Raw genomic sequence first — 16,575 nt, forward strand, 5'->3', positions numbered from 1 at the left:
GATACACTAGTGGGACAAAATGGAGAGAAACACAAACACATCTACAGTTATCTGATTTATAAAAAAGGCTCCATTGCAATTCACTGAGGGAGAGGCTGCTCTTTATAATAAATAGTGTTGTGCCAGTTGTACCTCCATGTGGAAAATAATGAACCTGATCACTACCTGAGCCCCCACCGCCCCCACCAAAACACAAATAGACCCATATCTGACCTCTTTTAAAATACAACATAGGATAATATTTTCATAACCTTGGAATGGGCAAATTTTTTTTTTTAAAACAGGACAAGGAAGGAATCAAGATGGCAGAGTAGGAGGATGCAGAGCTCACCTCCCCACAAGAATACATTAAACGTACATCTACATGTGGAACAATTCTCACTGAAAACGACCTGGAGACTGGCAGAAAGACTCCTGTACAACCGAGGCTGTAAGACAGTTACATGCTTGGTCAGGTAGGAAGGGAAGAGAAGTGATCAGGAGGGGACCTATGCCCCTGGGAGGGGACTCAGAAGAAAAGGGAGATTACACAGGTGGTGACCCTCCCTGGGCAGTAAGCAGTCAAGCCACATATTGGTCGCCACAGAGCTGGGGTCCAACCAGGGAACGGCGAGTCCCCTTGGCTGGTTGGAGGGCTAGTGGGACTAACAGGAGGTCTTCTGTGTGGGAAGCATGGATTCCACTTGTGTGGAGTGCACGGATGCATGTTTGCCCCCGAAGCAGGGAAAAGAGGGTGGAAAGGGTGGATTGAAACCACCTGGCTGTATGACTGGTTTCCCACAACCGCTCCACTCACAGCCAAGCCTGAGCTGAATGATTCTCCAGCAGCGTTTGCCTCGTGTTGCAGCTCCACACTGGAGTGGCGGCTGCCATGCCTGAGGGAAAAGCTTGACCATGAGACGCTGTGGCGGCACAAACCCTACGCAGCGTCTGAGCAGGGAGGGGCAGCCATTACTGGTGACTGCACAGGTGGTGCGTCAGAGGCAGACCAGATCTCTAACGGCAGACAGATCGCCGCACCCGGTGCCCCGACCCTTGCTGAATACGCGCACCAGACCCTCCTGCCCTGGCACTGTTCCTCTCCAGAGCTGAGGATGCCGGTGCTGGGAGGGGCAAGAGCACACAATTCGAGGGAACTGAGTTAGTTAGGACCTGACCCTCAGGGTTTCTCCTGCTTCAGCAACTTGGGACCTGACCCTGCCTCCTAGAGGGCACTGATGGCCACTGAGTAGAGGAGAAGCCCTAGTTCACACCTGGATCCAGCCCTAGCCCCTCCTTCTCCAGCCCCACTCCTTACCAAGGTGATAGCTGCCAGCACACCCTGAGGACAGGTGTGACTTGTGTTCATGTCAAATCCAGCTCTCCCACCAAAGGCACTGGGCACACACAGTCTGTATAGGGATGCTCCCACATAAGGACACCCTTAAGGAGCACCATAGGTAATAGTTTCTCCTAATTTCATAGAGATAGAGAAAGATGAGCAAAATGAAAAGACAGAGGAATTTGTCTCAATTGAAAGAGAGAAAACCCCTAAAAAAACTAATGAAAGAAATACACAGTTTACTGGATAGAGACTTCAAAGTATGAGTAATAATAACGCTGACTGAATCACGAAAAGAATAGATGAACACATAATTTTAACACAGAACTAGAAAATATAAAAAAGAGCCAGCAGAACTTAAGAATACAATAACTGAAAAGAAAAACACACTAGAAGGAATTAACAGCAGACTAGATCACACAGAACACATAAGTGATCTGAAAGGTAGAAGAATAGAAAACACCCAATCAAAAAGAAAAATTAAAATATAATGAAAACTGTTTAAGGGATCTTTGGAATAACATCAAGTGTGCCAACATTCACATTACATGGGTCCCAGAAGGAGAAGAGAGAGAGAAGGTGGTTGAAAATGTATTTAATAAAATTCAGGCTGAAAACTAAGCATGAAGAAGGAAACAGATATCCAGGTACAGAAAGAACAGAGGGTCCTAAACAAGATGTACCCAAACAGACCCACACCAAGACATATCACAATTATAATGGCAAAAGTTAAAGAGAGAATTCTAAAGGCATCAAGAATCATATATAACAAAGAGTCATATACAAGGAAACCCCCATAAGGCTATCAGCTGATTTTTCTGTAGAAACTTTGTATGCCAGAAGGGAGTAGCGTGATATACTTAAAGTGCTGAATGGGAAAAACCTACAATCTAGGATACTCTATCCAGCAAGATTATCATTTTGACTTGAAGGAGAGAGAAAGAAACCACTCAATCCAAAACTAAAAGAGTTCATCAATACTATACTGACCCTCAAAGAAATGTTAAAGGGTGTCATCTAAATGGAAAGGAAAATGGTATAACAAGAAGTATCTATATAAAAGGAAAAATTCCAGTAGTTAAGGCAAATGTATAGTAAAGGTTGAGGATCAACCACTTAAATAAACTAGTATGGAGTTTAAATACAAAATTGTAAAATCAAGAATAACTACAATAATCAGTAAAGGCATAAAAATGGAGATGTAAAATATGACATCAAAAATACAAAATGTGAACAGCAAAGTCCTACTGTATAGCACAGGGAACCATATAAAAAATATAAAGTGTGGGGCTTCCCTGGTGGCGCAGTGGTTGAGAGTCCACCTTCCGATGCAGGGGACACGGGTTCGTGCCCCGGTCCGGGAAGATCCCACATGCCGCGGAGCGGCTGGGACCGTGAGCCATGGCCACTGAGCCTGCGTGTCCGGAGCCTGTGCTCCGCAATGGGAGAGGTCACAGCAGTGAGAGGCCCGCGTACCGCAAAAAAAAAAAAAAAAAAAAAAAAAAAAAAATATATATATATATATATATATATAAAGTGTGAACAACAGAGTCCTACTGTATACCACAGGGAACCATATTCAATATCGTATAATAAACCATAATGAAAAAGAACATGAAAAAGTATATATATACTTTTTTTTTTTGCGGCACGTGGGCCTCCCACTGTGTGGCCTCTCCTGCTGCAGAGCACAGGCTCCAGACGCGCAGGCACAGCAGTCACGGCCCACGGGCCCAGCCACTCTGCGGCACGTGGGACACCCCCGGACCAGGGCACGAACCCGCGCCCCCCGCGCCGGCAGGCAGACTCCCAACCACTGCGCCACCAGGGAAGCCCCTATATATACTTTTATATATATATAGTATAAACTTACTCACTTTGCTGTTCACCAGAAACAGCATTGTAAATCAACTATACTTCAATAAAAAGAAAAAAAAAACTGTGGGGGAAAGGAATAAAAAATGTAGATCTTTTAGAATGTGTTTGAACTTAAAGGACTACCTGTTTAAAACAAATAGATATAGTTATAGGTCAATATATAGGAACCCCATTGTAACCACAAATCAAAAATCTACAACAGATACAAAAAAAAAATAGAGAAAGAAATTCAAGCATACTACTAAAGAAAATCATCAAACTACAAGGGAAGAAAGTAAAAGTAAGAGGAAAGAACAGAGAAGAGCTACAAAAACAAACAATAAACAAGAAAACAATTAACAAAATGGCAATAAATACACACCTATCAATAATTATTTTAAATGTCAATAAACTCAGTGCACCAATCAAAAGACATAAGGTGGCTGATTGGATTAAAATAAACAAGACTCATCTATATGCTGCTTACAAGAGACTCACTTCAGAACTAAAGACACACACAGACTGAAAGTGAGGGGACAGAAAAATATATTTCATGCAAATAGAAATGACAAGAAAATAGCGGTAGCGATACTCATATCAGACAAAGAGACTTTAAAACAAAGTCTATAAGAAAAGACAAAGAAGGGCATTATATAATGATAAAGGGATCAACACAAGGAGAGAACACTGCACTTGTTAACATGTATACACCCAATATAGGAGCACCTAATTATATAAAGCAAATATAAACAGATATAAAGGGAGAAACTGACAACAATACTGTAATCGTAGGGGACTTTAACACCCCACTTACATAAATGGACAGATCATCCAGACAGAAAATCAATAAAGCAACAGTGGTCTTAAATGATACAATAGACCAGTTGGACTTAATAGATATCTACAGGGCATTCCATCCAAAAAGAGAAGAATACACACTCTTTTCAAGTATACATGGAACTTTCTCCAGGGTATATCACATGCTAGGCCACAAAACAAACCTTAACAAATTTAAGATGATAGAAATTATATCAAGCATTTTTTCCAGCCACAATAGTATGAAACTAGAAATCAATTATATGAAGAAAAATGGGAAAAACACAAACATGTGGGGACTAAACAATATGCTCTAAAAAACCAATGGGTCAATAAAGAAATCAAAGAGGGAATCAGAAAATACCTCAAAACAAATGAAAATGGAACTTTCCAAAATCCATGAGATACAGCAAAAACAGTTCTAAGAGGGAAGTTTATAGTGATGCAGGCATACCTCAAGAAGCAAAAAAAATATCAAATAAGCAACCTAACCTTTCATCAAAAGGAATTAGAAAAAGCAGAACAAAGAACAAACCAAAATCAAACAAAGACACTACAGAAAAAGAAAATTAGAGGCCAATATCTCTGATGAATATAGATGCAAATATCCTCAACAAAATATTAGCAAATCGATTTGAACAATATATAAAAAGGATCATACACTATGAAGTGAGATTTATTTCAGGGATGCCAGGGTGGTTTAATATTCACATATCAATGTGATACACCTCATTAACAAAAGGAAGGATAAAAAAATCACACGATCATCTCAATCGACACAGAAAAAGCGTCTCACATAGTTCAACATCCATTCACGATAAAAGCTCTCAACAAAGTGGATATAGAGGGAACATACTTCAACGTAACAAAGGCCATATATGACAAATCCACAGCTAACATCGTACTCAGTGGTGAGAAGCTGAAAGCTTTTCCTCTAAAATCAGGAAATACACAAGGATGCCCACTCTCACCACTTCTAGTTAACATAGTATTGGAAGTTCTAACCACAGCAATCAGACAATAAAAAGAAATAAAAGGCATCCAACTTGAAGGGAAGAAGTAAAACTGCCACTGGTTGCAGATGACACAATACTATACATGGAAAACCCTAAGGCCTCCACCAAAAAAACTGTTAGAACTAGTAAATGAATTCATTAAAGTTGCAGAATACAAGATTCATATATGTTGCTTTTTATACACTTATAATGAGCTATCAGAGAAATTAAGGAAACAATCCCATTAACATTCACATCAAAAAGAATAAAATATCTAGCAATAAACTTAACCCAGGAGGTGAAAGAACTATACTCTGAAAACTACAAAACATTGATAAAGAAATTTGAAAATGATACAAAGAAATTGAAAGATATCTTGTGTTCTTGGCTAGGAAGAATTATTATTGTTAAAATGGCCACACTACCCAAAGCAATCTACAGATTAAATGCAATGTCTATCAAAATATCCATGATATTCTTCACAGAACTAGGACAAATAATCCAAATTTATATGGAACCATAAAAGACCTCAAACAGCCAAACCAAGAGAAAAAAGAACAAAGTGGGAAGTATCATGCTCTCTGATATCAGACTATACAATAAAGCTACAGTCATTAAAACAGCATAGTGTTGGTATAAAAACAGACACATAGATCAATGGAACAGAAAACACAGCCTAGAAATAAACCCACACACTTATGGTCAATTAATCTATGACAAAGGAGGCAAGAAAATACAATGGAGAGAAGACAGTCTCTTCAATAAGTGGTGCTGGGAAAACTGGACAGCTACATGGAAAAAAATGAGACTAGAACATTTCTCACACCATATACAAAAATAAGTTCAAAATGTATTAAAGACCTAAATGTAAGACCTGAAACAATAACACTCTTAGAAGAAAACATAGGTGGAACACTCTTTGATATAAATTGTAGCATGGTTTCTTGAATCTTTCTCCTAAGGCAAAAGAAACAAAAGCAAAAATAAACAAATGGGAGCTAATTAAACTTAAAAGCCTTTGCACAGCAAAGGAAACCAACAACAAACTGAAAAGGCCACCTACTTAATGAGAGAAAATATTTGCAAATGATATAACTGATAAGGCATCAATATCCAAAATCTATAGACAGCTCACACAACTCAATATCAAAAAAACAAAGAAACCAATTAAAAAACGGGCAGAAGTCCTGAAAAGACATTTCTCCAAAGAAGATATACAGATGGCCAAAAGGCACATGAAAACATGCTCAATATTGCTAAACTTTAGAGAAATGCAAATCAAAACCACAATGAGATATCACCTCACACCTGTCAAAGTGGCTATCATCAAAAGTCTACAAATAACAAATGTTGGTGATGACGTGCAGAAGAGGAAACCCTCATATACTGTTGGTGGGATTGTAAATTGGTGCAGCCACTGTTGAAAACAGTAGAAGTTTCCTTAAAAAACTAAAAATAGAAATACAATGTGATCCAGCAATTCTATGGCTAGGTATATATTCAAAGAAAAAAAAAACAAATTCAAAAAGGTACATGCACCCCAATGTTCATAGCAGCATCATTTACAATTGCCAAGATATAGAAACAATGTAAGTGCCCACTGACAGATGAATGGATAAAGAAGATGTGGTACATACATGCAATGGAATATTACTCAACCATAAAAAAGAATAAAATTCTGCCATTTGCAACAGTTTGGATGGACCTAGAGAGTATTACACTTAGTGAAATAAGTCAGACAGAGAAAGGCAAATATTCTATGCTATCACTTATATGTGGAATCTAAGAAATAAAACAAATATATGTGACAAAACAGAAAAAGACTCACAAATATAGAGACCAAACTAGTGGTTATCAGTGGGGAGAGGACTGCGTGGGTGGAGAGGCAAGATAGGGGTATGGGATTAAGAGACACAAACTATTATGTATAAAATAAATAAACAACAAGGATATACTCTATGGGACAGGAAAATATAGCTATTATTTTGTAATAAATTTAAATGGATTATAATGTATAAAAATATTAAATCACTATGTTGTACACCTGAAACTAATATTGTAAATCAACCATACTTCAATTTAAAAAAAGAAATAAGGGCTTCCCTGGTGGCCCAGTTGTTGAGTCTGCCTGCCGATGCAGGGGACGCGGGTTCGTGCCCCGGTCCAGGAAGATCCCACATGCCGCGGAGTGGCTGGGCCCGTGAGCCATGGCCGCTGAGCCTGCGCGTCCGGAGCCTGTGCTCCGCAATGGGATAGGCCACAACAGTGAGAGGCCCGCGTACGGCAAAAAAAAGAAAGAAATAAAACAGTATAAAAAATAAAAATCACTAATGATAAAAGAAAATCAGTACACTGGACTTCATTAAAGTTAAAAATTTCTATTCATCAAAAACACTATTGGGGCTTCCCTGGTGGTTCAGTGGTTGAGAGTCCGCCTGCCGATGCAGGGGACACAGGTTCGTGCCCCGGTCCAGGAAGATCCCGCATGCCGCGGAGCAGCTGGGCCCGTGAACCATGGCCGCTGGGCCTGCGAGTCCGGAGCCTGTGCTCCGCAACGGGAGAGGCTACAGCAGTGAGAGGCCCGCATACCACAAAACAAAACAAAACAAAACAAAACAAAACACTATTAAAAAAGTAAAAGGCAAGCACATCACAGACCAGTAAAAGATATTTCAAATATTTATATAAAATACATAAAGCCATTTAGGATTGCTAAAAAGTAATTTTCAAATTAATAATAAAAAGATCATTCAAAAGAAATATAAGCAAAGATTAAAAAGACACTTCAGGAAGGAAGTTATAAAAATGGACTTTAAACATACGCAAGAATTCTCAGTATCATTCCGCATTAGGAAAATATGCAAATTAAAATCACGAGATACCACTATACATCCACTATGGCTAAAATTAAAAATCAGTATCAAGTTTGGTGTAAATTTGAATTAAATGAAGCTCCCTTACGTTGATTATAGGTGTGTAACTTGATACAAATGTTTCAGGAAACTCTTTGGTAGTACCAACTAAAATAAATATACCTATGTCCAAGAACGGAATTGAGCAATTCCTTTTTTGAACACATTCCCAACCAGAGTAAGTGCTTATATCCAACCAAACACATGGTCAAGAATATTTATAGTATCTTTACTCATAATATCCCCAAATCATAACCTAAATTTTCATCAGCGATAGAGGAAATAAACTGGAATATTCATATAACAGAGTACTACACAACAGAGTAAAAGAATGAACTACTGATAATACAACAAAAGCAGCAATGACTCCCAGTGCCATAATGATAAGTGAAAAATCAAGCAAATCTCGTCCTAAGTTTATATGACAGGTGTCAGAATAGTAGTGCCCTTATGTGGGAGAAATAAAAAGGAAGGACACAGTTGAATAAAATCATCTGTGAAGCCAGAGTAGATAAAGGGAGGATTCCCTAAAAGAATATTGACATGAAGCATTCAGTGAAGTCGGTGCACTTGCTTATGCAAAACAAATGCTGACGAGTTTTTCATAAAGGAGTGATCCATTCTAGCAAATGGTGCTTATGGTATATAATGTCAGCAACTGAGAATGAAACACTCAGATGGAGAATGTGGATATCGTTGGTGACCTTGAGCTCCGCAGAGCACTTTCAGGGGTGCTGCAGGAACTAAAGTGTGATTGGTGGGTTCAAGAGGCTGCGGATGAAGAGAGCTGGGCCCGGGGAACAGAGATAATATTTGTTATGAGTTGTGTAATGCAGGACAGAGAAATGGGGCAGAGGCTGGGTGGAGAATGGGAGGTCGAGGGACTTCCTCATGATAGAAACTATTATAAGGTTATATGCTGATTCAGCTAAAAGGGAAATTTTAAAGATATATGCAGGGAGCAGATGGGACACTGTCAGAAGGAGAGCCCTGGTAGAGAATTTTTCTGGTGAAACCTTGTTTCAGTCACAAATACATATGATTCCTGTTGCCATTGACTTAATTTAGAAATTCCAGTCACCCAAATACTATAGCTTGTTTTAAGTTTCATAACTTTCTAAGCAGTGTGTTTAACTGATGGATTTTTCCATGCAAGAGTCCAAAGGTGCATTGCTGTCTTACAAACACGAGTGTTGTGTTCTGCTTCTGCTCCATGAAGTGATGGGGCAGCAGAAATGCCCTTTTACCACAAAAATGTCTGAGAACACAAGGACCCCTGGAAAACTGTTGAATTACCAAGTGGGAAAATATATTGTTCTTTTAGAAATGGAAATTTCTCATAGGAAAATGCAGTGAATTTTCTCTTGTTCTATTCAAAATAAATAAACATAACCATAGAATAAATGTTTTTTTAATCCAAAATATAACACCATAGATTTACTAACTTTAAGAAACTCCTGAGTATTTTTAGATCTATGGGGAGACATGAACACTGAACATTACTATTAAAATGCAAAATAGTTATGATTTTTGCTCACTTTCCTCTGTAAAAGTAAAATAAATATTGGATCATCTATGGTTGTCTTATCTCTTTCTCTACTGGGTTTTCTTGTTAGTGGAGTGTTAATTTTATCACATTCCACTTATACAGTATGCTATAATAATTTTTACACTCTAATACGTAATTCCGTGAAGAGGCAGTGAACAATGTTCTCAATTGAACATTGCTCAAAATGACCTTAATGGTGATATTTCCTGAATATTTGAACATAAAACCTCTATCTTGTTTAATATCTTTTGCTCACATTTTCTATGATTTTATTCACATGTGTATGGAGAGATGAAAAGCCAACACCTATGTTCACTAACAATGGAAGTCAGTAGAGCATCAGCCCTAAAGCTCATTCTCAAAAACAAGTTGATTTGCTTCAGGTGGCTGCCTTTGTATGCACCGTCAACTGAGGCTGACTAGCTGGTAGCTTGTGCACATATTCACTGTTTCGTTCTTGAAGCTAATTGTTGGGAACTTAGGAGTCTTCATGCCAGAAAGCCTTCGTGGTGACACGCAAACTATTGCATTAAGAAAATAAGGGTCAGCTCAACTGAAATATATTCCTTACAGACATTTTCTCAATGGTGAGCTTTGGTGGGGATGTTTTACTTTGGGATGAACAAAACAGCAAAGAATCCCTTTGGCGTGATTTCAGGTTTCTCATGTGTGTTTTTTTTTTTTTGCGGTACGCGGGCCTCTCACTGTTGTGGCTCCTCCCGTTGCGGAGCACAGGCTCCGGACGCGCAGGCTCGGCGGCCATGGCTCACGGGCCCAGCCGCTCCGCGGCATGTGGGATCCTCCCAGACCGGGGCACGAACCTGCGTCCCCTGCATCGGCAGGCGGACTCCCAACCACTGCGCCACCAGGGAAGCCCCCCTCTCATGTGTTTTTAATGTAATGGTTTGTGCCTTATTTGCAGATGACACAGTGAAGCAGGGTCCTCGGTTTTTAGCTGTATCCTGACAACAACATTGTCATATAATAATTCCGGTCTATATTTACCTTGTTTCTTCTACTTTCCTTCTTCCTATTATGTATTTTGCTGAAAATCAGAACATATTCCTTATTGTAGCATGGTATATATATTCAGCAGACTTACTTTAAAAATAGATATAATTCATGAAATGAAATTTTATTCAACACCCATATTTGTATTAAGTACACATATTGAGGTGATGGAATTTGCATTAGGGGACCTGTCAGAATTCTTATCTTTCTCATGTTCCTATTTTTCTTAACCTGAAAATAGAGAACTTGACTCCAAAGATATGGTGTTACTCCGAATTAAATTTTAAATGATATATAATTAGGTTTGTATTTGACTTATAAATTAGTTATATTCTTGGCAACAGGAACCAGAGACTTGGCTGGTGGAAGGAAATAACAAATTCTTCCTTCCCTTGTTTTGTCCGAATTCCTTCCTTCCTCTGTCAAAAATCACAATGCCCTCTTCGAAAAGAACACATCATGAGTCAGAGAGATCCTGACTCTCCTGTTTTCATTATGTGTAAACCAGCGTCACACATGACACAGTTCAACGCCGGGGTCCTGCCTGCTTGTCTATTACCCTAAATGGCAGTGCCTGTGACACGTGTAGGCAGACCTCCTCTCTTAGCAGCTCACAGATTTGAGCAAATTGGGAGGGGTGGGGGAGGGAGAAACTTATCAATCTTACTCCTTCATCCCCAGAATAAAGCAAGCGCCAGCTTGCCTGTTTGGGAACATGTCAGAAACTCAAGAAGACATTATTTTCAAGAAACCTACATGCAAGGAGAGGCACTTCCCGAGATGGACAATAGGATTTGTGAGAGCAGGTTTCCAAGGGCCTCCCATGTGGTCCGAGGCTCAGGATACAGCTGTGTGACTGAGCAACAAAGGAATTTTCAAAGGGTTCCTGGACAGTGATGAATAAAATTATTCATCTAAAGGCAGGTGCAGTAAAAAGGAGAAACACTGTTAACTCCCAAGATGGAGAATACATGTAAGGGTCCAAGAGAATGAGAGCAAGAAAATTGCAGAAAGCCAGCTCAGATGTGCATGGCAATGCTGCTAAATTAGTAATACAGCCTCAGGCTTTTTGCCAAGAAAACTGCCAACACCGTGGCTTAAATTGTCATGGGACGTGTTTGTCATGTAGTATGTTTAAAAAGTCAGATTTCACTCTCCTTATCTAGTGGAGAACAAGAAATATGTTTATTTAAAATGCCCCGTTGCAATCTAGCCCACAGGTTATATGAAACACACTATTTTTTCGGATCATAGATTTTTCAGTTTACTACTAAGCTTTTCCTTGCTTATCAAGATGGAGGATTTAATTAACTAAAAAAAAAAAATCTACTGATCAATCCCTCTTTGAAAGAGATCATGGAATGTTCCCAAATTAAAAAGAGAGGAGCCCCGCTAAGTCGGTTGTCACTTTTGGATCCTTTCTTGCAAATTTTCAGACAGCAAGACAAACTCTGCCACAGGTCGGTCTAACCAGGCATTCTGGTGGGAAAGGCCCTCATGAACACTGTATGTATTAATGGTTCCTGCCAGTTTAAGCTCTGCAAAACTGTGCCTGTTCCTCAGAGATAAGGATTGGATTCCTCTGCGTCTTTACAAAATATTCATTCATTAATTTATCCAACTAATAGTTATTGAGTGTTTATTATGTGCCAGACCCTTTAAGAGAGCCTTGTTTACTGCTACTCAGTGTAAACTTTAGAAGAATGTGAACTATATATGAACCTAAAACTTTGCAGTTTTTTTGAATATGCTGAATTAATACCACCATTAAGATAAAAATTCTAAGGGTGATTATTGTTTTCTTTCTTTTTTTTTAATCTGTTTCTTCTATCTTAAATTATATGCTTCTGGGAGCAAGTATTGAATCCAGGTTGTTCTCATTTTTTTCTCCTGGACATTGCCTCTGTCGAAGGCCCTCAATATTTTCTGCAGATACTAACTCAGATACAAACAGATAAGTATACAAATATGATAATTATTTATTGCAAAAGGCAAAATGTTGATTGAATGACTATAATTAAGTAGCACATGCCTACTGTTTATAATCAGTTATTCTATCCATCCACCCATCCATCCTTCTATCCACCCATACATTCATTCATCCATTGATTTATTTCTTCATCACTTTTTACTGATGTCCTACCATGTGTCAAGAATAATGCCAGATGCTAAGGATAAAAGAATAAATAAAACAGACATGGGCTCTGCAACCTCAGGGATATTGTATTCTTCTGAAGGAGAAAGTAAACAAACCAATAATTACATGTTGTGATAAATGCAAAGAAAGAAGCCAAATAGATATACTATAGAGAATAATGAGAAGAGGTTATCTTAGATTATATTCCTCTCTGAGAATGTGACATTTAATATGTTCTGATAGAATTAGAGAATTTTAGTTATTTGCAGGTGCAAAGGCTCTAGGCAGAGAAGGAGTCTGGTGATACCTCATGTACTGGGTTGACAATGTCCCCACCAAAATTCATACGTGCCCAGAACCTCAGAATGTGACCTTATTTGGACATAAGGTCTTTACAGATAGAATCAAGTTAAAATGAGGTCATACTGGGTGTGCCCTCATCCAATGACTAGTATGTTTGTAAGAAGAGAAAAATTTGGACATAGACACAGGAAAGAAGGCCATCTGATATCAGAGGCAGAGGCAGAGATTAGAGTTATGTTGCCACAAGCAAACGAACACCAGGAATCACCAGTAGTCAGAAAAGGCAAGGAAGGATGGTCTCCTAGATACTTCAGAGGGAACATGGCCCTGCCAGTACCTTGACTTTGGACTTCTAGCCTCCTAAACTATGAGAAAAATAAAATTCTATTGCTTAAAGCTATTCAGTTTGTGGTAATTTGTTATATCAGTCATAGGGAACTAATACACCTAGGAAATGTCAGAACACTTCTTCTAGAACCACTGGGAAAGGGAACCTTTTCTTGCTGAAGCTGCTAATCTGGGTGATGCAAACCAGACTATTATGCCATGACTAGGGGACACCTTGCCAAACAATAAAGTCATCATGGACAAAGTAGATGCAGTAGATGGAGAAAACCTCACTGCACATCTGGATTCAGCTTAAAGCCTTTTTTGTGCAAGTCAGTTTGAATTGAGTTCTGTCATTTACGTCTTTAAAAAACTTAAATAATACAGAAATTAGTACTTGGAAGTAGAATGTTACACATGATGACTTCTAAAATACAGGCTTGTCTACATGAAGATGAAGTTCTGGGCAGTGAGAATATTCCTGTCTCAAACTGGGAAATGGGCAGTTCCTTTATGTCAGGGGAGAAACGGATTCAGCTGATGCCTGCTGTCTCTGGAGATACAAACCCTGTGTTTCACTGAGCCTGGCGCTTGAGTAATTTCATAAAGAGTGTCAGGTTTGTGATTATAATTCCTTGACGCTTTCAGTAAAAATCCAACGAGAAAGACAAAACGTAAGCTGAAGAACACCAAAATGGAAGAAAATACATTGTGTTACAAGTAAGTCTATCTGCCTTTGGCCAGAAGTTTTAAAAGTCATTGAAAACCTAGATAGATGTGTACGTTGTTGGATCAAAAAAGCCAAACTGTCCTAACCTGAAGGACACGGGAGCAAAGATGAGTGTGGAACAAAGTGGGAGGGGGATCGGGAGGAGATACTTCCTGATGGCCCAGACGCTCTACTCACCAATGCCTGCTGTCTGTCCATGGTGACAGTCACCCCATCATAAAGGGCCATTGCCGGGACTCAGCGCGTAAGCAGGATAGACTGTCTTTCTTCCCAGAAGGCTTTCCATTGACCCGAGATGTTGGCTAACATAGGAGCCATTCATCTAAGGGCTTGAGGTTTGCACCGAGAGCGCTGAGCCTAGTTTTTAAGAGTTGGGTCATCCCAAGCCATTGTTTAAGGACAGCCATGGGATAAGATCTGACTTTGGTTAACATGAGTAAACAAATCAAAATTGACTAAAAGCCAGGTAAACACAGAGCCTAGAAAACAAAGACCTATGCTTAATTATTTAAATGCTAAGATGTTCCCCAGACTTCCAAATCTGCGCCCAAAGAGGCACAGTCTTCAGACGAGCACCTTCTCAGTACCCAGCTCTCACGTGGACACAGAGAACAATGAACAAGAAGAAGACATATGAGAAGCAAGGTTGGTCAACTTTTGTTTGCTCGCTGTGGCAGAATATGCAATGATCTGTGGAGCTGTGAACTGCAAATGTGAGTTTCTATTTGCATATGCCTGCTTTCCCTCTACCAGGCGGTGGGTGTTTTGGAAGTGGCTGCACTGAGCTTTATCTCAGTGCAGGTCCCCAGACTCTGAGGAACTACACTGACTGTGATGAAGGTGGATAAACGTTCCCTTGAGTTCCTGGACTTGGAGTTCAATGCCCCTGGATATGACTTCGGTTTTCTCCTGCTTGGGAGGGAGTGAATACATAATCTCTTGTAGACCGCACAACTGCATAAAATTAGGTGGAAACGTTTTTGAAATTCTGTACGTTGAAAGAAGAATTCATGTGGATGGTAAGTGGTCAGGAGTTAGATCACATTAGATATGTATCGTTTTTTCCTTCCTAACATCCATTCCCATTTTTTCTAGTTGATTATTTATTATAAAGTCATTTCTTTCCCATCTATTGTCCATGTCATCTGGGGTGAGATCGGCCTCATCCCAGGGACCAAATAGCATCAGCATATAAACCAGACTCAGGCATGGAGAACACTGTGACCAGTTCAAAGATGGCCCGTGATTCAAGGGGAATCATTAAAATCTGATAAGCATGAGTGCCGGGGTTGTTTACAACGTTCTATTGGCTTAGCCATCCTGTGTCCAGCCTTATTGTCCCGGAAAACTCCTAATCTTTCAAAATCAAATGTAGATGTCTCCTCATCTATAAAACCTTCTCTGCTTCCTTCTCACCTGTATAATCATCCTGGAGAATTTATAAACAATTTGTCAAGAAAGAAAATAAACTATCACTTGCAAGAGAGGATCAACCATGGTGTGATAGAATGTGCATTTCAAAACACATTGTTCGACTGATTACCAAACGGTAATTGACAGCAGGAACCACATTCTTGATGAAAGTATCATGCTTCATATGATGAATGCGAGTGTCAAGAGAAAGAAGCCACATTTGCATGAACCAGTGAGTCAGAGAGGCTGAGTGGAGAAGCATCTGTGCAGATGAGCCGTCAAGAGATCGGGGGAAAACAAAGTGATCACACACGTGAAGGCCACGTTAGCGTCAGCACAAAGGAGAAATGACACTGCCCCGAGCCAGGAAGACGTGAGGGATTTTTAAAGGAAGTAAAACGGAAATGAACAAGAAGTTTAACAGAAGCAGCGAAAATAACAGCAGGTGAAAAATATACAGAAGTGATTCAATGTATATGAAATTGATATTCCTGAGAAAGAAAACAAAAGTACTGAGACAGAAGACATATTTAAAGAGAACTAAAAGCAAACGTTGAAAAATGGACGTAGATACAAGTCTAATACATTGATTAGATGCCAAAGAGGAAGGAAAAGAAAGAGAAAGAGAGAGGGTGACAGAGCTCAAAGCTGTAATGACTTCTAAGGATGAATCGGAATGTGTTTCACCGGTATGATTCTTGTTGGAGTCCATTCTAATAATGGTTACTGAATACTGCAGATAGTAAAGGGGGTCACTGAATCAGTTTAGGTGGAGCAGTTTGAAAATGCCAACCATGTGGTAGGGCTGCCTGAGGAAAACCACTCCCACCTTCCCCGGGAGAAATGCTGTCCCCAGGAGTTGTTCCCACAGAAAGCTCCAGGGCCTCTGTCATGCGCAGAAAGAGAAACAAGCCCTGAGTCCCTGTGAAGACTGATTAGCAGGGACTCCTGGTAGACTCAGAGGCAGTGAAATACAAGGGAGAGCAAAGATTTTTGCATGAGAGCCCCGAAAATACGAAGTTATCGAAACAAAACCCATAATAAACATAAGCAAAACAAACTTAATTTCTCCCCTTCTCCTAGAACCCTCTTCAAATCTTAAAAAGAAAAAAAAAAGAGTCTAGCAAAACTCAGGTTCATCCAAACTAATTTTACTCCAAAGAGATGGAAATATAAGTTCAATTAAGCAAGTGGTCCTTATGAT

The sequence above is a fragment of the Globicephala melas genome, chromosome 1 (genome assembly GCF_963455315.2).
Source record: "Globicephala melas chromosome 1, mGloMel1.2, whole genome shotgun sequence".
In the NCBI taxonomy this organism is placed as follows: Eukaryota; Metazoa; Chordata; class Mammalia; order Artiodactyla; family Delphinidae; genus Globicephala; species Globicephala melas.